Below are 27612 nucleotides of genomic sequence, written 5' to 3'. Positions count from 1 at the left end.
CCCTCCGCGCTGCCCCCCCTCCGGAGCCCTTTCAAAGCCGCGGAGGGGCTCCGGCGGCGGGGCATCCGGCGTACAAGACGACCCCCGATTTTTGGGGGATGTTTTTTAACTTCAGAGGTCATCTTGTACGCCGGAATATACGGTAGAGTTATTCCTTCTGGAAAGCAGGAGGGTTTTTTTAAAATAACCCGCCCATTATTTTGAAATAATGGGCTTGATAGTGTGGATGGTCCACTTGTTATTTCTAAATAAGGGAATTTTTTCGAATTAACTCCATACAGTAGGCCAGGGCTCAGGTGCCACAGGATTCTTTATTGTCCTTATACTGTGGTTAAACTGCAAAAAGAAAACATAGAAATCAAGTTGAAATAATAGTACAGTGAAACTCTGCTTTAAGAAATCATCCATCAAACATGCACAGGCTGTGGTCACAGTTCTACTCATGAGTTTATATATGCACGTGAGTAATTTCAGCAAGTTCAGTGTTGGAATTTTGAGATCAGGGGGATTACTCATGTTCATAAAATTACTCATGTGCAGACATTAGCAGAGTTGAGGGCTTACTCATGTAAAGGTGGATCTTAAAGGTCAAAACAATTTTCATGCGAAAACTTATGGCTATATTAAAGCAGTTACTTATGACAAGATGCTATTTGCTGAAAATATGCTGATTGTAGGTTTTACTGTATATTATATAGATTGCTCTCTAGGCAATAGCATGACTTGTCAGGAATGGAGTATATATCATGAGCACATTCACTAAAGCTTTATATTTCTTTATTCTTTATCTAGACTGGGGTGGACAAATTCTGACCTGCAGGCTGGATCCAGTCCATAGGGTTAGTCTCTGGTGGGCCTCCACCTCCATGTTTACCTGTGCCTCCACAGGTATCAGTGGATCCTAGCTCTGGTTGGCTGTGAATTGCCATTTGCGGCCAATGTGAGTATTGGGAAGCGGCATCCCAGTCTGCGACACTTCCAGCTGCCCATATTGGCTGTGAATGGGGATTCACAGCCAACCAGAGCTGCAGTCCTTTGATACCTGTGGAGGTGCAGGTAAACATAGTGGTGGCGGTTCTCCAGGGACTAACTCTGCGGGTTGCCATTTTTTTTATTGCCCACCCCTGACCTAGACCACTGTTGTTGTTCCCTGGGGAGATGGAAGAGGTCAAGTACAGCTACATTCCACAGTTAGCAAATAATATACATGAAAATTAATTTTCCTAATGAAATAGTGCTCAGATGCCTAAAAAGAAAACATGCATTGGTCTAATTCAAATCCTCTAAGCATATGTAGACAGTTTTTTCAGTCCGTAATTAAGGCTGGCAGTCTAGTTATTTATCGTTACTAAATGCATTCATCTGTATTTTTTAAGGAAGGGTAGACTGAAATTTAATAATGGTAGTGGTGCATAGTGTGAGCTGAGAGATTTATTTTCCTTTGTTATGAATGATTTATGAGACACTTCTTATGTGAACAGAAAATGACTGCAACTGTGTCTGAGGGTAAATTATAGCACAGTTTGACCACATAATATCTTAAGTATCTGTAAAATTATAAATGACAGGTTTAAGGTTCTGATGGAAAGATAGTGGGGGGAAATAATCCACGCAGAGATAGCAGATCATCTGAAAATAAATAAACATTAACCTAAGTCACAGCATAGATCGCAAACCCAAATCAAACTTTTTTACTGCTTCAAACGAGTTGAAATAAGAATACTCCTTCTTTCTTCCTGCAGGAGTCCTCTAAGTCAAGTCATAGGAAACTACCCCATCCCCTCCATATTCCTGATCTGGATTTTGGAATAATAATCAAAAAAGAATCCTAGATTTTACCATGGACTCTGATCGTGCTGCTGAGGCAGGATTTTGGCAATAGGAGAATGCTGGTCTGTGAAAATTGCTCCTGAAACTATATACAATCCACCAACATAAATGGCTGGGAGAGAAGTACAAAAATGTATAAGGGTTAAAGCCAAAGTCAGTTGTGGAAGCCACTGAGAAGGAAACTCCTAGGCTACATCTACACTGCACAATTATTTTGGAATACAGGCAGTCCCCGGGTTACGTACAAGATAGGGACTGTAGGTTTGTTCTTAAGTTGAATCTGTATGTAAGTCGGAACTGGCGTCCAGATTCAGCCGCTGCTGAAACTGACTGCCAGTTCTGACTTACATACAGATTCAACTTAAGAACCCCAAGTCAGCTGCTGCTGAAACTGATCAGCCGCTGATTCCAGGAAGCCCGGGGCAGAGCAATTGTGCTTCGGGCTTCCTGTAGTCAGCGCTGGTCAGTTTCAGCAACGGCTGACTTGGGGACGTCTGGGGCAGAGCAGCTGTGGTGCTGCTGGGTTGCTCCAGTAGCACCGCTCCTCGGCGCTACTGGACCAACCCAGCAGCACCCCAGCTGCTCTGCCCCAGGAGTCCTGATTCAGCCGCTGCTGAAACTGACCAGCAGCGGCTGAATCAGGACGCCTGGGGCAGAGCAGTTGGGGTGCTGCCGGGTTGGTCCAGTAGTGCCCAGAGCTGCGCTGCGGAACCAACCGGCAGCGCCCCAGCTGCTCTGCCCCAGGGTCCATAACAAAAGCCTGGTCTGCTGGGGGGGGGGCACACTAGCTGCGCCCCCCCCCAGCAGACCAGGGACACAGGGAGCAAAGCGGCAGTGGGGGGGGGGGGGTGCCTCGCCTCTGAGGCTTTGCTCTGGCACTGGACCGCTTTGCTCCCGGTGCCCCTGGTCTGCTGGAGACGGTCCCCAGCAGACCAGGGGCACCGGGAGCAGCTTTTCTCGCCCCGGAGCTCGAGGTGGCTGACAGCTGCCTGTGAGCTCTGGGGCGAGAAAGCCCCATTCGTAAGTCGGATCCACGTAAGTCGGGGACTGCCTGTAAATTATTGTGGAAGAAATACTCCTAAATAGCTTATTTCAGAATAGCGTGTCTACACTATTGGGAAGCCCGGAAATTAGTCTGAGACAGGCTCCCCTAATGTGGATGTTCTTCCTCAATTTAGAGCTGTAGGAAGCACTGGCGAGTAATTACTTTGAATGGCCCTAGGGAGGAGCTATTTTGAAATAGCAGCAGTGGAGCGTCCACATTACTGCTATTCCAAAATAGCTATTTCAGAAGAGGCATTATTCCTCATGGAATAAGGTTTACAAATGCCGAAATAAAATATCTGTTATTTTGAAATTATTTTGAAATAACGGGCTAGCTGTGTAGAAGCTCGTCTAATTATTTTGGAACAATGTCTGTTATTCCGAAATAATGCTGCCATGTAGGTGTACCCCTATAGAATAGCGGTGTGGTCATGTAGCATAATGTGAAGAGTGAAACATGGTAAGCATTAAGAAGCAGGAGTAAAAATAAGAAAAACACTTATTCTGGCCTGCCAGGTATCTACCTATAGGTTAAGAGAGAATAGAGGGCATTATCATCAGGAAACCAAATTTCAGAGAACTTTCGAACAGCCAGAGCCAATCACAGCAAGAGGACCCTAACCTAGTACAGTAAAACTCCATTAGTCCAGCATCCAATGCTCCGGGATTCCTGATGGTCCAGCACCATCAGGAACCCGGAAGTGCTGGGGCAGCCGGACAGGCTTCCCCCATTCAGCTGCTGCTGAAACTGACCAGCAGCTGAATCGGGGAAGCCGGGAGCAGAGCAGCTGGGGTGCTGCCGGGTTGGTCTCGTAGCGTTGCCCCTCAGTGCTGCGGGACCAACCCGGCAGGACCCCAGCTGCTCTGCCCCAGGGATCCCGATTCAGCCGCTGCTGAAACAGATCAGCGGCTGATTCCAGGAAGCCCGGGGCAGAACTGCTCTGCCCTGGGCTTCCTGGAATCAGCCGCTGATCTGTTTCAGCAGCGGCTGACTTGGGGACCCTGGGGCAGAGCAGCTGGGGTGCTGCCGGGTTGGTCCCGCAGTGCCGAGGGGCGGCACTACGGGACCAACCCGGCAGCACCCCAGCTGCTTTGCCCCAGGCGTCGGGATTCAGCTGCTGCGGCCTTTCCAAACTGACATTCTGGCCCAGCATACTCACCACTCCCTGCCTCTGCATTCAGCATGGCTCCCCCAGTCGCCTAGGGCTGCCTGGGCTTCAGCTCCGCTGTTCTGTTCAGTTAGCCCTCCCAAGGCCAAGGAGGTTAGAGCCAGGCATTCTCCAGCTCTGGAGCCAGGGAGGCTGCTCGCTGCATGTTACCCACCTTCCGTGACTAGGGGTGTGTGCTTACCCTCCCATGCTCCTGGGGCTGGGGAAGGCTGAGTCTGCACACCACCCATCCTCCCCATACCCTGGGGAAGGCTCACTCATCGTACCTCTGCTATTGGGGGGTGTGCACGTTGGGCAGCAGGGGAAGGGCTGAGGGCTTGCCTGCCCCAGCCTTATGTTCACCCACTGCCCGTGGTTATTATCTTTATTTTCTGGCATCTTCTGATTGAATCTTGTGTTACTTACTGACAGATTGGAATAGAAATAACTTGTGATTCTTTTATCATTAGTATTTCCAGGCTTTTGTGTGGGAGAACATATAGCATGAATTCCTGACATTGTTACCCTTCCCACCTTCAACCTACAACAACCGAGCACATTTTTCTAACTAGTGCATGGCAGTCAAAGGTGCCGTGCACTGCTGGAAGTTGAATGTATGGAACAGGTACTCTGGGGACCTCAAGGTCTTGCCTCCTTGACAAGGGTTTTTTATCTTTGTTTTGTAATTTTGTACCTTAACTATATATTATGTAAAGGAGGGCACAACATATGGATCTTTGCCTCTGGTGTTTTATTGAAGTGGGATTTTTAATTGCAGAACAACTCAAAGAAGCTAGGTAGATAAGAGGAGCTCATGTAAAGGCCATTATTGTTCAATGACTTGGAAAGGACTGCAGAGGGAGTTTGATCATCCTTAAAATGTATTCATCTTGTCTCTATTCTTCTCCCTAGTGCTTTCTTTAGATTAGCTTGCTCTAAGGGGAAGGAAGAGGTTTTAGAAGAGAATAAAAATTATGACAAGTATGTGCTAGAATAAATAGAATAAATGACATTAAAGGAAAAAAAAGTAGAACACTACGCAAAGGAGCTTCTGAAATGTATGTGAAGCCTGCAAGTCAAAAGCACAGATTGTGTTTTGAATAATGCATTTTGTATAGAAAGGCTTTTAATAACTCAGTAGAAAGAAATAGTATGTGCATGACAATTAAAAAGTATGTTGTGAATTAAGTATGATCTACCACAAAATGGCATGCATTATTTACTGCTGAGATTCAACATTGTTCAAATGTATGTTCTATGAATATAAACAAAGAGGGACAGTGATTAGTTTATTAGGGAAGATTACATTTAATTTTCTTTGGGTACAGAAGTTGATCAGCCCAAGCACACTTCTGAGCAAAATACAATTATAGACCATGGGGAAACATTTAGATCAGCATTTTCAAACCTAAGGGACTAAAGTTTAAGTCCATGTTTTAAGTACCTGAGTATAAGTGGTTTTATTTTCAGAATCATTCAGCACCCACAAATTCCACTGAAATCAAACGGGTCTGAACCTTTGAAAACTGAACCAGTTGGATTTTGAGTATGCTTCAGTAGTTCAGCTTACTTTTGGTACTAATTTGGAAAGACACAATTTCCTTCCTCTGTACAATATTTCAGAAAAACCACTTTTATTGCTAATTCTCTTTCAAGCACACAACCAGATGAGGTTTCAGATGGATTGATAAAGTTAAGTAAAAACCAAAATGCACATCTTTCCAGTTTCTTCCAGCAGACTAGCTGAAATAGAATAGGGAACAAGGCAAGACCCAAAAAAAAACATTTAAAAAGAGAGCAGCTAGTGGCAATACATGAAGAGAGCAGAGTATAGGTAATGCTTTAAAGCTTTAAGGAGAGTGGGCAATACTGTTCCTTCTAAAAGAAGCTCAACAGAAAAAATTGGTCTATTTTGAGAGATGAATGAACAGTAATTTCACAAACATTAAAGAGGAAAATACACAATAATACACAAGGGACATCTGAGGGGTCCATAAATTGCAGTCGAGGGCAGAGAGGTGTTTGTTTGGATGAGTATGATGTGCAAGAGACGCTACATCTGCACAAATCAAGGCAATCGGTTATTTTTTACAAGATTCCAGGAACTGGCAGAGTGTTTCACTAGGGCAATTTTTATAGGAAGGAAAAGAGAACCTGGTAGGGGAAAAATATCTTAAAGTCCTCTGAAATGGCTGCTGTTGAATTATTCTAGAACCACTGTTATAATCCATCTGAGTTTAACTAAATGAAAAGCACAGACCCAGATCTGATCATCTCCATGTTAAGGGAGTATGATGGACAGGAGTGCTGACTAGCACCTGGTGACTAAGGGTTTAAACTTAGGTAGCTAGCAAAGGTGTTGGCCGGGGGCTGGGAGAGCCAGTCAAGATAAAGTGTTAAAATTTGAATTGGATATAGATTCCTTGCCTGCTTTCTTTGTGGGAGATAAAAGGTAAACCAGTTGACAGACACAGAGAGTATGTCTACACTACCCCGCTAGTTCGAACTAGCGGGGTAATGTATGCATACCGAACTTGCTAATGAAGCCCGGGATTTGAATTTCCCGGGCTTCATTAGCATAAAGCCGGCGCCGCCATTTTTAAAAGCCGGCTAGTGCGAACCCCGTGCCGCACGGCTACACGCGGCACGGACTAGATAGTTCGAACTACGTAGCCATTCCAAACTATCTGTACTCCTCGTGGAACGTACAATGGGGAACGTTCCACGAGGAGTACAGATAGTTCGGAATGGCTACGTAGTTCGAACTATCTAGTCCGTGCCGCGTGTAGCCGCGCGGCACGGGGTTCGCACTAGCCGGCTTTTAAAAATGGCGGCGCCGGCTTTATGCTAATGAAGCCCGGGAAATTCAAATCCCGGGCTTCATTAGCAAGTTCGGTATGCATACATTACCCCGCTAGTTCGAACTAGCGGGGTAGTGTAGACATACCCAGAATGATTTAAACACAGGCAGGACTACCATGCCTCCAAGGAATTCAGGACATGGAAGTAGACTGAATAAAGAGAAGATTGGAAGTAAGTAAAAGGGCTAAGTGAATCTAACCACGTTCAGGGTATTTTTTCTTTATTTTGTGGTTTGGTTTGAACTGCTTTGTGTGAATCTATGTTTCCCTTCCCCATTCACCATCAAGCATTGTGCCCAGAGACTTTTCTCTGTGTTTTAATTTGTTTTCCTTAGTTGCTCTTTAACATTTAGCAACCAAGTATGCTTTATCAAGTTTATCGTTTGTTTTGTAGTAAAAATCACTTCTCCTTCGAGTGGTCCCCGTGGGTGCTCCACTCTGGGTGCTGGTGCGTCCTCGCGCCGGCGACCGGAGACTTTTCTAGCTGTTTCTGCCGCGGCGCGCAGGCGCCGTGGCGCCCTCTAGTGTTGTTCGAACTGAAGGGCGCCTGCGCGCGCGCGGCTCCTCAGTTCCTTCTCTACCGTCCTCGGCAGCAGACGGAGCTCTCTCTCTGCCAATTCTGTCAGAGAAAAACAGTTAAAATTATCGTTTTTTACCCCCCTCTTTCCTCACTATCCAAGTTCTTAGACCCCCCCTAACCAGTTAAACCAAAAAAAAAAAAAAAAAAAAAAAAAAGTTTTTCCCCGGTTGCGGTTCGCCGCTTGTTCCCCAGCCCTTCATGCCCGGCTCGCCGGGCTTTAAGCGCTGCGAATCATGTCGGGACGCCATGCCGGCGTCCGACGGACACTCTGCGTGCATTAAGTGTCTCGGGGAGGCACACCAGACGCAGAAGTGCCAGCACTGCTCTAAGCTAACAGCCAGAGCGCGACGTGACAGAGCCAACAGACTCACGACTCTCTTATACGAGAAGTCGCTCCGTCCCTCCTCAGACGACTCGCCTCAGCAAGCTAAGGGTATGGAGAAAGATCAGCCTCCTACCCATTCTTCCTCCGCGACACCAAAGTCCGCTCTCCCTCCGGCCTCAGCTATGTCCTCAGGATCGCCGGTGAGCACTGTGGACATGCCGGGAACCTCTGGTGCGCCGCGGTCTAAGACGCAGGCACCGCATAAGAGAGCTCATTCTGAGCCGAATCAAAAGGCAACGGCACCGGCCGCTTCGGCACCTAAGCCGTCATCGGCTCCGACGGCACCGTCTATGGAGCGCTCGGTACCGAAACAACACCTAACGGCACCGGGCCCTGCACCGAAGAAAGCCCGCACCGAAAGCCTATCCAGTAAAACCTCGGTGCAGAGAGGTACGTCGGCACCGACATCACCGCCGAAACCGCACCGTGCGGCACCCTCTCAAAGCCGAAGCCGGTACCAATCCCCGGTGCGGAATCACACCTCGTCGGCACCGCCATCCCCGGCTTCCTCCATCCATTCTACCAGATCACACCATTCTTCAGCTAGTGGCATCGGAACCGAACCTAGAAGCAGATTCTCATCACAACATTCCAGCCCTTCTCAAAGACTTCCATCCTGGCAAATGCCTGCGGTTCAGTACGCATACCCTCCCCCCCCGCACCAATGGTATCCACACCAATACCCATATCCACCACCGCCATACGCCACACAATGGCAACCGTGGAGTCCACACCCAAAGAGGTCTCATCACCGACCCTCATCTACAGTCTCTAGGCCACCTCCAGCCTCTCCTCCTGCTACCACATCCGCTACAGAGCCAAACTCTCCTGCTCCTTCAGATGGCCATGATTCACTTTCTGACGGCGAGACCAGATCTCCGATACATAACTCTTCTTCCTCCCCAGACGAAGCGGTCACCACTGATGCCCCACCGTCGGGAGATGACACTAAAAAGTTTCAAGAGCTCTTTAAACGAGTAGCACTAGCTCAAGAAAAAGATCTTCAGGAGGTCCAGGTCAAACAATATCGACTTCTCCGCTCACTTCAACCCCCAACAGCTACCAGAATCGCCATCCCGATGGATGAGGCTATTATGGACCCAGCCAACAACATTTGGCAAACGCCAGCGTCCATTACACCAACAAACAAGAGAATAGACCGCAAATATTTTATCGCTCCCAAGGATATGGACTTTCTGTTCACCCATCCACCCCCTAACTCCCTGGTAGTAGATTCGGTCCGACACAAGGGTAAACAGCCTAATTTAAGATCAACCCCACAAGACAGGGATCACAAAAAGGTGGACATTATGGGCCGAAAGGTCTATTCTTCTTCCACACTACTCCTTAGAGCGGCCAATTATACCGCTATGCTGGCAGACTATGATAATGCCAATTATGCGAAGCTCCAGGACCTTCTTCAACATCTCCCGGAGCATAAACGCCCAACCCTCCGTAGCATTATGCAGGAGGGCCTGGCCATTTCACGCACAGCTTTACAGTCAGCCATGGACGTGGCAGACACTGCGGCTCGAATTACAGCCTCTGCAATAGTCCTACGCCGAATGTCATGGCTACAACCCTCTGGCGTCCCTAAGGACCTTCAACAAAAGGTCGAGGATTTACCCTTTGATCGCACCAATCTATTTGCATCCAAGACCGATGAGGTGCTACATTCTATGAAGGACTCCCGTACAACCCTTAGAACTCTAGGAATGTACACTCCTCCCTTTAGGAGGAATAGATACCAGCCTTACCAACGACCCAGGGAACCATTCCGTCAACAGCCCAAATACGATTTCCGTAAACAAAGACCACTTCGCCGTAGACCTCAGCGTCAACAGCAACATGCCACACCTCATCCCCCGGCTGGCAAGCAGCAGGTTTGAAGGCCTGGTCGAGAGCCAGGAGGCCAATCCGTCGACCCTCCCGATAGCTACCCTACAATTTCATTACCCCCTCCGAGCCTTTTTCCACCAATGGTCCCTCATTACCTCGGACAAGTGGGTTTTGAATCTAGTTCAGTCTGGCTACGTCATCCCCTTTACCTCTACCCCGCCCAACCACCCTCCTACCCTTCCCTCTTTCAGGGACCCCTCTCACGAAACCGCACTCCTACAGGAAGTCTCACGCCTCATTCAACTGGGCGCAGTAGAACACGTACCAACACAATTCCGCGGCCGGGGATTCTACTCGACGTACTTCTTAACCCAGAAGAAGACAGGAGGCTGGCGTCCCATTTTAGATCTCAGGCGCCTCAACAAATACATCGCATACCACCGTTTCAAGATGGTTACCCTTTCAACTATCATTCCCTCTCTCGACCAACACGATTGGCTTTCGGCTCTCGACCTTCAAGACGCGTACTTCCATATTACAATTCATCCTGCTCACAGACGCTTTCTACGATTTATAGTGGGTACCCAACATTACCAATACAGAGTACTCCCGTTTGGCCTTTCTACGGCTCCCAGGGTATTCTCCAAGACTCTATCAGTCGTAATGGCCTTCCTCCGACGCCAAGGCATCATAATATTTCCATACCTGGACGATTGCCTCATAAAAGCTGCGTCTTTCCAAGAGGCAAAGGCCATGACAGACACCACAATAGACCTCCTACTCAGTCTCGGATTCCACATAAATTACGCAAAATCCACTTTGCGTCCCACACAGAAACTGGAATTCATAGGCGCCCTCCTCGATACAATCACAGCAAGGGCCACTCTTCCCGATCACAGGTTCGCAACGATATGCGACCTTGTCCGAGCAACACAGGCGGCACCTACTGTCACGATCCGCCATTGCCTCAAAATCCTAGGGCACATGGCCTCTACGACTTACGTCGTCAATCTCGCCAGACTCCACATGAGGCCCCTTCAGTCCTGGCTCGCTACGGTATACAAACCTTTCAGAGACCAAATGAGCAAGCATGTTGCGATCCCACCTCGCGTTATCAACTCCATGCTCTGGTGGACAACCCCTCAAAACATGCTACACGGTGTCCCCTTTCAACGTCCAGCGCCTACTCTAACACTCATAACGGACGCATCACTCATGGGATGGGGGGCTCATCTGGGAACCATCACAGCCCAAGGCAAATGGTCGTTCGTAGAGCAAGCACTCCATATCAACATTCTCGAGCTACGGGCAGTCAGATACGCATGCCAGCATTTCACTCAGCACATAGCTCACAAGACCATCACCATTATGACGGACAATACCACATGCATGTATTACATCAACCGTCAGGGTGGCGCTCGCTCCCCTTCTCTATGCTCGGAAGCCACCAAATTTTGGACCTGGTGCCTATCCCATGGGGTCACCCCCTCTGCAGTATACCTTCCCGGAATACTCAACGTCACAGCAGACACCTTAAGTCGCACATTCATGGACCAGCACGAGTGGGAGATCGACAAACGCGCCCTCACACCGATCTTCCATCTTTGGGGCCATCCAGAAGTGGACCTTTTCGCTACAAAGAACAATCGCAAGTGCCACCTCTACTGCTCCAGGGGAGCCCTGGGCAGGAATTCCCTCGGAGATGCCCTTTCCATCGCATGGAACGCCTCCCTTCTCTACGCCTTTCCCCCCCTCCCACTCCTGCACAGAGTCCTAGACAAGATCAGATTGAGTCAGGCACGCGTGATTTTGGTGGCACCTGCTTGGCCCAGACGAACATGGTATCCTTACCTCCTCAAAATGATGATAGCAGAACCGTATCCCTTCCCTCCACGCTGCGACCTCCTCTCACAAGATCATGGTCAAACCCTTCACCCGGACATCACCAGGCTGAAGCTCCACGCTTGGCTCCTTCATGGCTCCATGATGCCGAAACTGCCTGCTCAGAACAAGTAAGGCACATATTAATTAATAGTCGCAGATGCTCTACTAGGAAGACCTACCACTACAAGTGGACGCGTTTTTCCCTATGGTATGCTCAGACTCATGCAGACCCACCACACCTTGCTCCAATACATGACTTATTGGACTACTTACTCTCTCTGAAACATTCCGGTCTAGCACTTAGTACTATCAAGGTCCATGCCGCAGCCATAGCAGCTTTCCACCATCACCCTCCAAGCTCTTCTTTCCTCGCTGACCCAATAACCAAGCGCTTCTTCAAAGGCCTGCAGAACACCTTTCCTCCGGTTCGTCCACCAGTCCCCATTTGGGACCTGAACCATGTCCTCAAAAGCCTCACAAAACCCCCGTTCGAGCCGATAGCAACCTGCTCGTTCTCTCATTTGTCGATGAAGGTGGCTTTCCTAGTCGCCATCACCTCCAGTAGGAGGGTGAGTGAGCTTGCAGCTCTGATGGCTGACCCCCCATATACTGTGTTTTTACAGGACAGGGTGGTACTTAGACCCCACCCTAAGTTCCTACCCAAAGTACTCTCTCCCTTCCACGTGAATGAACCCATACACTTACCTGCATTCTTTCCTAAACCACACACTGAACCGTCCCACGCCGTGTGGCACACTCTCGACGTCCGACGAGCTTTGGCGTTTTACATAGATCGCACGAGACCATGGCGGGCCTCGCCTAGACTCTTCATCTCATACGCGAATAGATCTAAGGGACAAGCAGTCTCATCTCAAAGAATCTCTAAATGGATTACATCCTGCATCAAGACCTCTTATACTTTATATAACAAAGATTTACCTGGACTTATCACAGCTCATTCCACTAGAGCAGTGGCTGCCACGACCGCTTTTCTCCATAATGTACCATTACAAGACATTTGCAACGCCGCTACCTGGTCATCCGACCATTCCTTTGCACAACACTATGCTCTCTCCACCTCGATAGCATCTTCTATGGCGGTTGGACAAGCAGTGCTGTCTACAGTTACTACCACACGGCTCCAAACCCACCTCCGCGAGCCGACAACTGCTGTGTAGTCACCCAGAGTGGAGCACCCACGGGGACCACTCGAAGGAGAAGAAGGAGTTACTCACCTTGTGCAGTAACGGTTGTTCTTCGAGATGTGTCCCCGTGGGTGCTCCACTACCCTCCCTCCTTCCCCTGCTTGGAGCCTGATGCTCTGGTGGGTAGAGAAGGAACGGAGGAGCCGCGCGCGCGCAGGCGCCCTTCAGTTCGAACAACACTAGAGGGCGCCACGGCGCCTGCGCGCCGCGGCAGAAACAGCTAGAAAAGTCTCCGGTCGCCGGCGCGAGGACGCACCAGCACCCAGAGTGGAGCACCCACGGGGACACATCTCGAAGAACAACCGTTACTGCACAAGGTGAGTAACTCCTTCTTCTTTTAAGGTGATGATTTGATTCTTGTGTCTTGAAAGGTCTGTCTGTCGTGTGTGTATCTGCATGCCTCAGACTAAGGTTAAAGGACTAGTCAACTATTCGATAAGCAAATGCTTATAAGATAGTCAAATCAACTAGTCGATTCCCCCCCCCCCCCGCTGCCTCTATAAGATAGAGACAGCAAAGGGGTAAGGGAAGAGGGGGTATTTAAAAGTGGCAGTGCCTCAAGGAGACCATACCCAGCATTGAAATGCCACTGGCAGGTGGACAGTCCACTGTGGCTCCCTCACTGGGCTCCATGTCCCAGCCCGCAAGCTTCCCATCTAGAACAGGTGGAAGATCTGTGCCACATTTCCTCATAGCTGCCCACTTGCTTTTATCATCAGAGTTCTGCACTGATACAGAATTTGCATCCGCATCCATGCTTCTATCCGCAGAAATGATCCATGGATAATAAAGTGGATACTCGTAGATTTGCAGGGCTCTGTTCATAAGAAAGCAGTTGGAAGGGGTTTCCATGCCTATGTACAAAGATGCTACAGAAATGGTTGTGGTAACAGTGATCCCTGAGTCCTTTGTGTACTGCTAGATGGTTAGGCCTTTATATTAAGTAAACACTCTGTGGAAATAGTTCAAGGGCAAACCCTAAAAAATAAACATATATTAAATGACATGTGGCTTGCAAAGGACAGTAAAGGTATGTCTACACTACAAAGTTAATTCGAACTAACGGACGTTAGTTTGAATTAACTTTGATAGGCGCTCCGCTAGCGCTCTGCTAGTTCGAACTTAATTCGAAATAGCGGAGCGCTTAGTTCGAACTAGATAAACCTCATTGTACGAGGACTAAGCCTAGTTCGAACTTACTAGTTCAAATTAAGGGGTGTGTAGTCCCTTAATTCGAACTAGTGGGAAAGCCCTCCCCAGCTTTCCCTGGTGGCCACTCTGGCCAACACCAGGGAAACTCTATTGCCTCCCTCCCGGCCCCGGAGCCCTTAAAGGGGCACGGGATGGCTACGGTGCCCATGCCAGCTGCAAGCCTGCCAGCACCCAGCCAGCAGACTCTGCACCTGGCACAGCTCGAGCCAGCCACCCGATGCCCCCCACCCCTCCCCCTCTTCCCGGGATCAGGCTGGCGGCTCCCGGGAGATTGCCCAGGACCGCAAGAGGCGGGCACCCGCCTGGTCCAGTGCAGACATCGTGGACCTCGTCCATGACCTCCGCACTAGGCACAGGAAAGCGGCCGTCTAGGGCAGGAGAGCTGCCAGCCTGGCAGGTTTGCATGAAAATCAAGGTGGTCCACTGAGACCCCCGACCCTGAGCACTGAGCTTAGAATGGCCGTACTGGGTCAGACCAAAGGTCCATCTAGCCCAGTAGCCTGTCTGCCGACAGCAGCCAACCCTAGGGACCCTGGAGGGGACGGACCAAAGACAGTGACCAAGCCATTTGTCTCGTGCCATCTCTCTCCAGCCTTCCACAAACTTTGGGCAGGACACCACTCCTACCCCCTGGCTAATACCACTCCATAGACCCAACCTCCATGAATTGATCTCACTTCTTTTTAAACTCTGTTCTAGTTCTAGCCTTCACAGCCTCCTGCAGCAAGGAGTTCCACAGGTTGACTATTTGCTTTGTGAAGAAGAACTTTCTGTTATTAGTTTGAAGCCTGCTACCCATTTCTTTCCTTTGGTGTCCTCTAGTCCTTCTATTATGGGAACTACTGAAGAACTTTTCTGTATGCACCCTCTCCACCCCACTCATGCTTTTATAGACCTCTATCATATCCCCCATCCATCTCCTCTTTTCTAAGCTGAGAAGTCCTAGTCTCTTTAGCCTCTCTTCATATGGGACCTGTTCCAAACCCCTCATCATTGTAGTTGCCCTCCCCTCTCCCAGCCTCTCTCTTCCCCTCTCCCACCTCCTTTTCCCAGTCTGCCCCAGTTTTGTTCAATAAAGAGAGATTCTATTTTTGAACACAATTGTCCTTTTTTTTGTACATCGGGAAGGGGGGCTAGGGAGGGGTAAGTGGAAGGAGGTGAGGGAGGACTGGGGTACGAGCCCCCGATGGGGAGGACTGGGCTGGCTCTGAGGGCTTCTGGGGGTGGAACCTCTCCTGCAGCCCCCTGATTGCCCCGTCTCCCCAGATGGCAGCCTGCGGCAAGTGCAGCCGGTCTGATGGCCGAGTGCTGTGATGTGCCCAGTGTGGGTACTCCGGGCAATCCAAGCCAGGACTGCTTTGCAAGCGGGGCACCCCTGAGAACTGTCTGTCCGGGGTGGGGGTCGGGACCCTTTAAGCACAGCCCTCGGCTAGCCTGAGACAGCAGCTCCACGCTCTAAGTCCTCATCTGATGCCCTGCCGGCACTGCTTCCGGCCATCCTTAACCCCGGTTCAGGGTCCACTCTGTGTGGACATGCTAGTTCGAATTAGCAAAACGCTAATTCGAACTAGTTTTTATGTCTGGATGCATTAGTTCGAATTAGCTTAGTTCGAATTAACTAATTCGATCTAAGTTAGTTCGAATTAGCGCTGTAGTGTAGACATACCCTAAATGATTTAAGATAGGAATACCACAGAGAATCTTGATTCTCTCCCAATACCCTCACAGTCATGGCAACTTACAATGATTTAAAGAAATACTGTGAAAAACAATGAATGAAAATACAGTATCTCTTTATAATCCTCAGTAGCTATGCTTATTTTGACTTGGGAAGTTCTTTCTTCTAAACTAGCTACTTCTTCCGTGTGATCCAAGCAACAAAGTTACATATTTGTGCCATATTGATTGGCTTTCAATAAAAGACTGTGAAATCACAACTTTAACATTTTAAGTTCACTATTGTATAAAGTAGAAAAGGGTTAGTAAGGGCGACAGTTCTTTTTAAACAAAACTATCGTTGAAAATGATAAAAAGTGGTGCAATATATATGAATAGGCATGTCAACAGAGCAGGGCAAAAGTCGAATTAAGATACACAACTTCAGCTATGTCAGTTGCGCAGCTGAAGTAGAAATAGCTTAGTTCGGCTTTTGGCACTGTCTACACAGCAGGAAGTCGAAGGAAAAACATGCTTTCTTCGACTTCCCTTCCTCCTCATGAAGAGAGGCTTACAGGAATTGGAGTAAAACATCCTCCATCTCTACATTATTTAGAAATAATGGCTTGCAGTGTAGACACACATTTTATTATTTTGAAATAACATCAGTTATTCTGAAATAATGCTGCTATTTAGATGTATCCTATGAGAATTCATTAATTATTATAGTATATTTTCATTGTGGTAGCACATAGATTAATATGGACTAGAATCTTCTTCTTTAGAGGGGTAGCCAACTTAGTCTGTAACTGGAAAAACTTAAAAAACTACAAATAGTCTTGCATCCCCTTAAAGACTAACAAAACATGTAGAATGTATCATGTGCTTTGGTGGGCACAACCCACTTCTTCAGATGAATGGAGTTATTAAAGGTCCAGTTTTGAAATAAATAGGGGATGTTAAGTAGTGATTAATTTGCTAGTTGAGTAGTCAATAGAATTTCCATTGACTATTCAGTTAGTCGATAAGCACTTCCATGTTCCGACTTTGAAATATACAAGAGCTCCAGTTGGAATGTGGCATGGAGCCGAGGGCCAGCGGGAAGTCCCGCTGGGGACTCTTGTACATTTCAAAGCTGGCACGCCATATGGACTTCATGTGGCGCTGCAGCTTTGAAATACTGCATGCAGCCTGGGGGCAGCAGCTGATCTCGGGCTCCATGAGGCGCTGGGCTCTCCATGGTATTCAAAGCAGCAGCACCGCACGGAGCAGCTGACCTTGGACTCTGTGCAGCACTGCCGCTTTTATGTACTCCCCTTTTCTTCCTCTCTTGCTGCTTCTATCTGATAGAGGCAGCAAGGGTGGGGAAGTGACTAGTTGACTATCCTGCCAACTATCCAGTAAGCATTCGTATAAGTATTGGACTAGTCCTGTACATCCCTAGTTGCTAGGTGTTACAGAGTAACTGAGTAAAACAAATTAAAACACAGAGAACATCTCTGGGTACTCTCTTAGATAATGAATGGGGAGGGAACATATATTCACACAGAGAAGTTTATCCATACAACCAAAACAAAGAAAATATGCCCTGATCAAGACTAAATACACATTTTCCCTTTATTTATTCACAGTCCCTTCCTGATTCAGTCCACTTCTATGCCTCGAATTCCTTGTAGACATGGTAGTCCTGCCTGGGTTTAAATTATTCTGTGTCTCTCACCTCCTGCCTTAACTTCCCACACAAAGAAAGTGGACAAGGTATCTTTTACAATTCGGATTTCAGCAATGTATCCCATTGGTTCCTCTGGCTCCCTGCCAACCCCCCTGCTAGCTACCTAAGTTTAACCCGTTAGTCACTTGTGCTGGCCAGCACTCTCCCTATCCATCACACTGCCTATAATCTGTCCATGACTATTATTAAAAATACCCATAACTAAATTATAGCCTTAACAATGAGACAATATGAGTCAATACTAATGTGGAGGAGATGAGTGAGGATGCAAATACAGAGTTGAAGTCAGGAGCTAGGAACATTATTCTGAAACAGCATTTTGAGTGTCTATATGCCATACCACTGTAAGGGATGGTCTTCACAAGCAGGAGCCATTTTTCCTGCTGGCAAAATAACACCACCTCCCTAAACCGGGCTGTAGCTTTTTCTCCCCCTGGCAAAATGTTGTCCATAGCAGAGCTTTCTGTTGTTAAAACTTTCTGAGTTGGGAGGTGGTTTTTCACATCTCTGGCTGACAGAAGCTTTAGGAACAGAACTGCAGCATAGACACAGCCTTATTTAATACTTTACACTTTGCATGTTTTACCTGATTTTCCTTCTTTTCCATAACTTTCATAAAAGGATAAAAGGTCTTTTAATTGTGTGTTTCGTATGATGCAGAGCAAGCTGGGTCTTTGTTTCCTTGTTTAGCGCTGTTTAATGTTGGACAGTGTTTGGATTATGTTCACACCTCTAGCCCATTTATTTAATCTATATTAATACAAAAGATATTTGTTGCAATAATCACTCACATGTAGCTGTTATGTTTCTCTAGCCCAGAAATGGAGATAGTGATCTGGGGCTTGTCTACATTGATTGACAGGCGGAGATCGATCCAAGCAGGAGTCGACTTATTGTGTTTAGATAAATTCACTGCCAGTCAGTCTCCCATCAACTCCGGTACACTGCTGGAAAAAAACATGCAGGAAGAGTAGATGGGAGAGCATCAGTTTTTGATTTACCACAGAGAAGATATCTCGATAAATAAATAAATACATTGACTTCAGCTATGTTATTCATGTACCTGAAGTTGTGTGACTTAGATCAATGACCCCCTGTAGTGTAGTCCAAACCTCAATTAAAATAAGAACTAATTTGAGCCTTTGGACAAAATACAAATGAAACTCTCCTGAAGTTTGAAAAATACACAGTAATTTTTTTTTGTTTTTATGCAGTGCTTTTGTAACCCACACATCTAGTGGGTGTGGTTCACTGTGGCATGTAGTGGCACTTAGACCATTTACAGTAAGAGATAAAAATGAGTGAGCTCTACAGCCTAAACTGAGAACCAACTGGGTTTATAGCTTAAGTTGTAGTGGCTCCTACAGTAAACTCCGGAGGTCCCACATTTGAATCTGCCTGCAAGTGGTTACACTTTCACACATTTTGATCATGGCTGAGATTGGGAGTGAAAGTGGTGAAACAGCAAAAAAGCCTATTCTTATGGCATTTGCAGAGCAGATAGAAACAAAAAGGCTACGTCTAGACTACATCCCCTTTTTGGAAAAGGGATGTAAATTAGACGTATCGCAATTGCTAATGAAGCGGGGATTTAAATTTCCTGCGCTTCATTAGCATAAAAATGGCTGCCGCTTTTTTTTCGGCACAGAGCTTTTCCGGAGAAAAACGCCGATCTAGACGCTGATCTTTCGGAAAATAAAGCCTTTTCCGAAAGATCCCTTATCCCTCTTGAAATAAGGGATAAGGGATCTTTTGGAAAAGGCTTTATTTTCTGGAAGATCAGTGTCTAGACTGGCGCTTTTCTCCGCCGAAGCTCCGTGCCGAAAAAAGCGGCCCCCATTTTTATGCTAATGAAGCGCGGGAGATTTAAATCCCCGCTTCATTAGCAATTGCGATACATCTAATTTACATCTCTTTTCCAAAAAAGGGATGTAGTCTAGACGTAGCCAAAGCATTTGAAACTTCACACCGAAACCACAACACCAGTTGCTTCCAAAACGATTTTGCAGATGCAAAGTTACTGATATTTTAGCTGACTATTTATGACTGTGTATTTGAATCAAACCTTCGATGCTTCAGCAGACAATATTCTGACACCAAAGATAAACATTTATGTGTTATAAATGGTCATAAAATAAGGTACTAGAAACTTTTCTCATCAAAGAGATATCTTCATCCAAAAGCAGAACTTGGGTCCATACTTCTTAAAAAGAAAGAAACCATCAATGGACTAATTCATTACATTACAGAACTACAGATGCTCTATAGACCAAGATCTATCACTAAGATCTTTATCATGGTCCATACACAGTAACTTAGCTTAATAAAGATTAAACATTAATTAAAGAAGATAATAGAAAGAAGCAAGTAATATGGGTTGTATCAGACAACTTTTCATGTTTCGGATTTGCATTGAAAAATACATATTTAATTTTGGATGACAGATTGGTATGGATACTAGTTACAGAAGTGCTTTGAGCGCCAAACAAAGAATCAAGGGTTTTTTATATTTCAGTTATGGATGATGTTTAAATTAAGAGTTACAAGGCTAGATCCTCAAGGATATTTATACAGATTGAACCTCTCTAGTATGGCACTTTCTGATCTGTCAGTATCTGTGGTTCGGCATGATTTTAGTTAGCAGGAAGTCCATTTATCCTGGGTGTGGCCAAGGTTCCCGCCATCCCATAAAGTTTGTGTACAGCCACCAGTCTTGATTCTCAGAGTTCTGTGCTCTTATTAAGCTCTGATTTTCCCCTTAATGTCTTCTAATAGCCCAGTAAGCAGTGGAAGTGTTGGTAATACTGCTAGTCAATGTTCACCTCCTGTGGTTTGGCAAATTCTCTGGTTTGACACTGGTGTTGGACCAGAAAGATTCAACCTATATTTTTCGTTTTGTCAGCTCCACTTCAATAAGGCTATGCTTTGTTATTTTATGACTCTTTTAAGAAGTCCCTTATGCTCTGGAGCATCTACTTTCCAAATCTGACAGAAACTCCTATAGCTGAAATTTGAAAATAGTTTGACAGGATCTGATATGGGGAAGGTGAAAATGTCTCTTGTTGTGACAGGTGATGAGCTAGCTGGATGCTTAAAAAGTAGCCATTTTCTGCTAGCATGTATTCCACACAATTGCAATTGTTCTTATTCCCATTTTTGTGGTTATTGTTGCAAATTTTCATTTTCTCTCGCTGATATGTAGACAGGATTCTGAATAATTCTAGTACCTCTGTTTCTGATGCTTGGTTTTTAAAATATACTACAAGTAAGATCCATTCCTACTCCTATTGAAGATAACAGGAGAGTTTTGACTTGCCTTCAATAAACAGAGTGTCAGTATATTTCTGGTCGACCCACATATTATGCCTTTTGTATATATAGAAACAATCCCTAATAGTTTGAAACATACTGCATTACTATGCATAGAACTGAGTTAAACATCCCTGACGTCTCTTTCCTTTTTAAAACTTTCCAACCGCTTAGATTTACTATTTAGCTTTCCTGGCTTGCTGAATCATTGGAATGTATGAGTCATGCTGATTATTACTGTATTATATTGTGTCAGATATGAGAAACAAAAAATAACACCATTTATCATAAACAAAAATTTAAAAATGTATCATATACAAACAATGAATATTTGCTCTCAGTAACTCTGCTGTGCAGCAAAAGCTTCCATAAAATGCTTTTGCTGATAACAAAAAAGTTTACTCTCAGATTCTGGTAATAGTATGACTTGCCATTCATCTTTTCAGTGTGCAGGTCCTGAAAACTTGATCACCTTTACTCTACATTAAGATTCCATGGCATTTTGTTGAGAAAGCAAGATTTTGACCTGTCCTTAGCCAAAATTCTTCCCCCTTACAGCTACTACTTGCTTACTGGACTGCCCACGTTTTTCCCCTCCAAGCAGCTGAGCATGGCTGTATTGTATTCAGGGGCTGAGCAGCACTCTTACTGCAATTGTTCCTTCTAGCTACTTTGGAAGTGCTGTGATGCCAGGCACAGAGCTGAGAGTAGGAATACTCTCCTAAGCTCTTAATTGTTCTGCAGGTACTCAGCAAGGAGAAGCAGGAGGTAGTCTGACATTTGAATGCACAGGATTGAAAAGAGATCAAGGCATGTTCGGATGGACAAAGGCTGGCTGGAGTAGGGTGGTGGTGGAACTAAAACAGAACTGGAAGCAGAGGGACAGAAGGGAACAATCTGAGGAAGAAATGACAGCTTGATCTTCAGGGCCTGATTAAGGTTATGTGGGCCTAAGGCTAATGGGAGGGAAGGGCCTAATTATGAATTACATATATTGCAAAAAATTATGAAGTCATGAAATATTCACCTATATATGTATTTATATATTGTTTATGTATTAACAAGTTTATTTTACTCTCACTATACTTGATTCTTCAAACAATTTGATGAATGCTATGCTGTTCCTATCTTAGGCCTTCTTGGTAGTGAAGTGCTCATCTGTGAGGATGAACACTGCAACATTCCTCATCCTGCTCACCTTTCAATCTTGTGCTTCTACTCTCAGCTCTCCACAATGCAAAGCCGTCTTCCTGCAGGTGTTTTCCCCAAGCTATGGACTCTACATCACATACCCTGTCTCACACTGACTGTAGTCTGGGAGGCATTTGTTCATTTTAAGCTTTCTGTAAGAAAAACCAGTGTACAAGCAATAGCACAAAATGAATCTAAAGCCTTTCAGCTTTTAAATTACTAGGAGTTGACAAAACAGAGCTAATCTCTCTTATGATCTTTGCCCCCCTAACTAAGACTTAATTGAAAATGAGCATATTTAAAGAACCATTAAGGATCTTTCAAAAGAACAGTCTAACTAAGGCTGCTATAGTGATACCCATATCTAGTGTTTGTTTACGGCTTTGTCTACACTACCACGTTTTGTCACCAAAAGCTGCTTTTTGGTGATACAAAAGGGAAAGCGATTTTTGTCAGGAAAAACACCCAGTTTTAGTGATAAAAATACTTCCACCCCTGCAAGAGCCTTTTTTCTTTCACCTTCCCTTTATTGTCAACAAAAAGCCAGGGTAGATGCTGCTCTTTGCTTTGTAGACAGAACTGGCTTCCATCAGTATCCCACAATGCCTGGCCTGATGGCTGTGCTCAGTGTTGTGATCTCTGCTGCCCTGCGGGTGTGCACCCCTCCCCTTTCAAAGTTCTGGGAAGTATCTCATAGGTGAATGAGCTGCTTCATTTGGAGAACTAACAAAGAACAAATCATTAGTAAGCTCTTTTTCTACCCTGCACTAGGAACACAGTGGCAGGCAGGCAGACTGTTGCTGCAGGGGGTAGGGGAAGGATTGCTGTGCTGCTTTGACATTCCTCAGCACAAAGAACTCACAGAGATACTTATGATGCTCCTCTTAGCAGTTGAAGAGTCTGTGGGGGAACTTGGAGGGAATTCCAAGATGCTCTGCCTTCTGATAACACAACACTGTGGGATACATACTCACAGTACACTGCTCACACTGTCGCTGAGGGTTCCCCCAGGAGGACGTGATCTGTTCACAGCGGGAGCAAGTGTGAACACTCTTCGGTGATCTTTGTTTTGTCAAGTTTTGGGTGTCGACTTAAGTTTTGCCAACAAAACTTGGTAGTCTGTAGACACCATAAAAAAGACTAGTGTAGAATGAAGGATTAAGCAGACTTTGCTTATATTATTCCTTAAAGTGTTGAGAGTTTAGGGGAGGAAAGTGTATGAGATTCTGCTTATTCAGCTGTGAAAAAGCAAAAGGGCCAAAATCTGTTCTTGTGCAAAAATCTGTTCTCCCTGAAGTCAATATAGGTTGAACCTCTCTACTCTGTGGTATGATTTTAGTTAGCCAGATGTCCTCTTATGGGTGTGCTCAAGTATCTGGTGGTACCATAAATTTGTTAACAGCCACCAGTTGTAGCTCTCAGTGCTCTGTGCTACTATTTTGCTCTATCTTACCCCTGAATGTCTTGTAAGAGCCCAGTAAGCAGTGGAAGTGCTGATAATGCTGCTAGAAAATATTGACCTTTGTGGCAAATTCTCTGGTTTGGGGATGAGGGTGCTTCAGAGGTTCATCCTGTAATGCTACAAAGATATAACTGTCAACAGGAAATGGCCTTTGTGTTCCTATTCCCCTCTCGGATCACACACATTCCATGTTTACCCATCATTTTCCAGTTGGGAAAAAGTTAGTTTGAGTTGGGGCAGAAAATTGAGGACTAATTTCAGGTTTATTTAGCTTTAAGTTTTTGGAATTAATGTTGTAATCAAATGTGAAGTACTTTATGATCATTTGAACTGCTAAAGACTCTGTAAATAGACAGAACACTGTCCTAGTCTACTCAGCCAGTGTTCCTATCATAGCCTGCTAACAAGTGGATTTAAAGTCCTTGAGGGAAGAGAAACAGAACATTATGTGTTGAGCTTCCTCCAGTGCTTTGGCAACTTTTTAAAAGTGCAAGATGCATTGGCCTATGAAACAAGGCCGAGCATAAGGAAAAAAACTTGGTTGCCTGTGCATCCTAATACAGAAAAATACATAAAAGAAAAAAAATAATTTATTTTACTTTTAGTACAGTTCAATATAGTATTGAACACAGTGCATCATAAATCTGAAGCTCTCGACCAAAGGTACTGCTAAAGTTAAAGTATCCAGAATGGGATGTTTTGTATTGTTTTTCATACAAATGCATGGGAATTTGTTGCTTACACATGAGAGGGACAGTAGTTGTGGCAGGAGCCAGATAGAGTGTGTGCAGGCTCTGTGCAAGCTTCCCATCTTACGGCTCTGGTACTTACTCTTCCCCTACCACCCTCTATCCCTGACCCTCCACAACCACTGGCCAGTTGTCCAGAAACAGGACCCAACACATACCGAAGATGATGGTATCAGGCATTAGGTCCCAGGAGGCAGCCTCTTAGAGTTGTCTGCCAGCCTCATGGGGAGCCTCCCTAACAGCGAAGCAGAGCTCTGGAGAGATCTATGGTGTTGGTGAATCTGGTGGGGTTCGGGGGAAGGGAGTGGTGCCTGCTCAAATTATACCCTCAGATGGCAAATCTTCCCATGGTAATGACATTTTTGTTGTCCAGTCAGCAACATTAACGGGTTCCCTGACAGACAATAGCGTATTTCTGCCACATGGGGAGACACAGGCTTGAGGGAACAGAAGCAGCAAGCTGCCAGCTGAGCTCCTTTCAGACCACAGGGGGCTGCTTTGCCTTTTCTGTTGGCTGGTGAGCTCCAGACTCCAGCAGTGCTATGTGACCAAGCTTGCTTTTCTTCCCTCCCCCAGGCCTGGCCCTTCTCCCTTCCTGACTAGTAGAGCCTAAACCTGTGATATCCAACATGCTAGTCACTAGCCACATGTGGCTATTTGGCTGGTTGAATGTGGCTAGTTTGCTATAGAAGTAGCCACTATGGTGGCTGCTGCTTCAGAAATGGTTGGACACCTTGGACCTAAGGAATACGAGGATCTAAAGCAGCGGTGGATTTAGGGCAGGGCGAGCGGGGCGGCTGCCCCGGGCCCCGCGCTTCCCAAGGCCCCGCACATGTGCCTTGGCACCACGGCGCATGCGCTGTGTCAAATGGGGGGGGCCCGCGGCGCGGCCCTGCGGCACTGTCATCCGCCCCTGATCTAAAGCTATACCCTATGGTTAATCTGTCCCTGGAGCAGACTCCCCTCCAGAGCATGGAACAGAACTCAGGCATCTCAATTTCCTAAATTCCTCTGTTGTCAGCAAATAGATACAAAACCCATTGACAAAATGTGTGTTTCATTCCACAGCATAAGATAAACTACTACTGCTGCCAATTCCCCTGTTAATTTAACTGATAACAAGTCTGTTCTGTGGATCTAAAAGTTCCAGCCCTGATGATGACCCACATGGGATCGGTATGATTCACATGATGGAATTTGTTTTTCAGTTTGTTTCTTTAAATACTTAGCAGAATATAGCATAAAAAAGCCCTTCACTAAAAAAAAAATATTAAGGTTGAAAAGCCAAGCTCTCAAAAGTTAAGCATATCAGAATCAAGGCTCCTGTCTAACTTTAATTTGCTCTTATTTGTGCCTAGTAGTGTTTAATTATATAGTCACATAACATTTTTTTACAACAGACCCTGACTTTATTCAGTGCATACGATGTAAAGTCATGCTCTTTATTTGGTACATTGTAAAGGAAGCTGCTGTCTATAGGACTCTGTCTTATTTGATGCAGAAGCTGAAACTGAAAGATGTGTTGTGAATGAAGCAGGGGATTGCAGGAGAAGGGATGTTTTCATGGTTATGTCATCCTGGAGAACAGGATTCTATTATTGATTTTGCTCTAGAGTTCATATGTGATACAGAATTTATATGTGGTGACTTAATACCAAATTTTCACAACTGGGCACTGTGTGTTCCTCATTTTCTAGGTGCTTATCTTGATATACCTGAGGCCTGATGTATGAACATGCTCAGTGCTCATAACTGTAGCTGAATACAATGGGATCTGTGCTTATATATATATATATATATATATATATAGTGCTACAGAAAAAAATACATCACTCAGAAAACTCAAGCTTTAGTTACAACAAGTTGAAATTAGAGTCTCAAATTCGACACCCAAAATGAGCACACATTTGAAAATTCTGGCCTTCATTTGTCAAGGGGATACTAAAACAGTTTTATTTCACAAAGCTGTTATAGAGACAAACACATCAATATTCGTGAACCAGTCAGATATTTTGGTGATGAGAGTCATAGAAAAGCCTCCAGGAGGAAGTTAATAATACTGTTTTCAGTCCAGAGTTCAAGTCATGTGCAGTAAATAAGATCTGTGGTTGCACAATGAATAATTAAAATAAAAAATATTTGATAACTACCAATTTTGTGAGCACCATTCTTCCTGTGCATTAAATAAGGCAGAGGTCTTACGGAAAATTGTATCATGCATTTGCAGAAGAGGACAGAATTAACTTTGCAACTGTTGCAAAGGCAGCCTTTCTTAACTTTCAAATGCTTGTTTCCTCGACCTTAACATTTTCTTTACATAATTTTTTGTTTGTTTTTTTTTTGTAATCACTATCTAAAACAAAACTGTAGTATTTTAAGGGTGACAATTAATTATATTATTACAAACATTTATAACATACAACTAACATAGACTGTATTTGTAGATCAGTTAACAGATCTTTATGGTAGGATTGTATAGGAGAGTACTAACAAGTGTGATACTTACTGTATATTTATCTTATTCTTTCCTTTTCATCAGCAGATTATAAGGCTGTTTCTGAGAAGGAAAAAAGTTGTACTTGCACAGCTAAAAAGCATTTCCAAGAAAGACATTTAGTCATACCAGTGTGTTGCGACCCAAAGTAACAGCTGTGACAGAAAATAGCATGAGCAAGCTTCTCTGACTTTGACTAATGGTGGCACTGCTGACTGCTCAGTTTGTGCAGCTGAGAGATAGAAACATAGAAGGGATTTTGTATATATCTGAAACTGAGCAAGAAGGTTTAGTAAAAGAGATGTTCAGAAATAGTTAAAAATAAAACAGAACACACTTTTGGGGCTAAATTCAAAGTTTAAATTGAATCTTGGGCTTATGTTCAGCAAGCTTGCAGAAGTGAACAGGCCTCCATTTTGCATGTGGAAACAGATATTTTTGCCCTGCAGCTTGCTTTGCATGTATATATGATATGCACTAAGGGATACAACCAGAAGGAAAAGGTGGGCATGTAAAAGTGAAGACTAACTTGAGAATCAAGCCTTGCATATACAGTATTGGTCTTGCATATACAGTATCATACAAATGAAACAAAGTCTGTATATTGCATACATTTGATTAACATAATTTAAATGTTTTTGGGGTGCTGTATGTGATTTTATATATAATAATAACCATGAACATGAAACAGAACAGAAAAGCTGAATTTTTTACAAATGTTTATTTATGAGAAAAATTATGAAAGGCTTAATTCATAGAAAAATGATAATGGAAAATAAGAGAAGGATAAAACATTGAGAACTCCATCTGGAATTTAGACCTGGAATTGGGGAATCATCAGATAAGCAGAAAATAGAGGACCTGAACTGTTAAAAATAAGGTTAAATACTGAAACTGAAAAGGCTGCAAATAAAATCTTACAATATTTCTTAATGCTGAGCAGAAAAAAAGGTATGGACATTGTCAAAATCCTAGCAGACATTTTAACACATTTTTCTCTGCAGTTTAGAATAGGGATATTAAGAAGAGCG

The 27612-nt window shown here is 45.0% G+C and overlaps 1 protein-coding gene and 2 long non-coding RNA genes across 4 annotated transcripts in view; 1 reads left to right on the top strand and 2 right to left on the bottom strand.

The window, feature by feature from the left end:
* SHISA9 (shisa family member 9) overlaps positions 1-27612 on the top strand; it is a 353976-nt gene that overhangs the window by 160002 nt on the left and 166362 nt on the right. The gene's annotated exons all lie outside the window — the stretch shown is intronic.
* On the bottom strand, positions 107-26728 carry LOC142818541 (uncharacterized). The gene is made up of 3 exons (XR_012896047.1): positions 26594-26728; positions 18168-18323; positions 107-336 (listed from the first exon to the last, which is right to left on the bottom strand). It is a non-coding gene; the product is annotated as an uncharacterized LOC142818541 (long non-coding RNA).
* On the bottom strand, positions 7335-12786 carry LOC142818591 (uncharacterized). Its single transcript, XR_012896132.1, has 3 exons — positions 12277-12786; positions 11539-11686; positions 7335-7502 (listed from the first exon to the last, which is right to left on the bottom strand). It is a non-coding gene; the product is annotated as an uncharacterized LOC142818591 (long non-coding RNA).

The sequence above is a fragment of the Pelodiscus sinensis genome, chromosome 16 (assembly GCF_049634645.1).
Source record: "Pelodiscus sinensis isolate JC-2024 chromosome 16, ASM4963464v1, whole genome shotgun sequence".
Lineage (NCBI taxonomy): Eukaryota > Metazoa > Chordata > Testudines > Trionychidae > Pelodiscus > Pelodiscus sinensis.
This window is presented reverse-complemented; position numbering and strand designations above follow the sequence as displayed.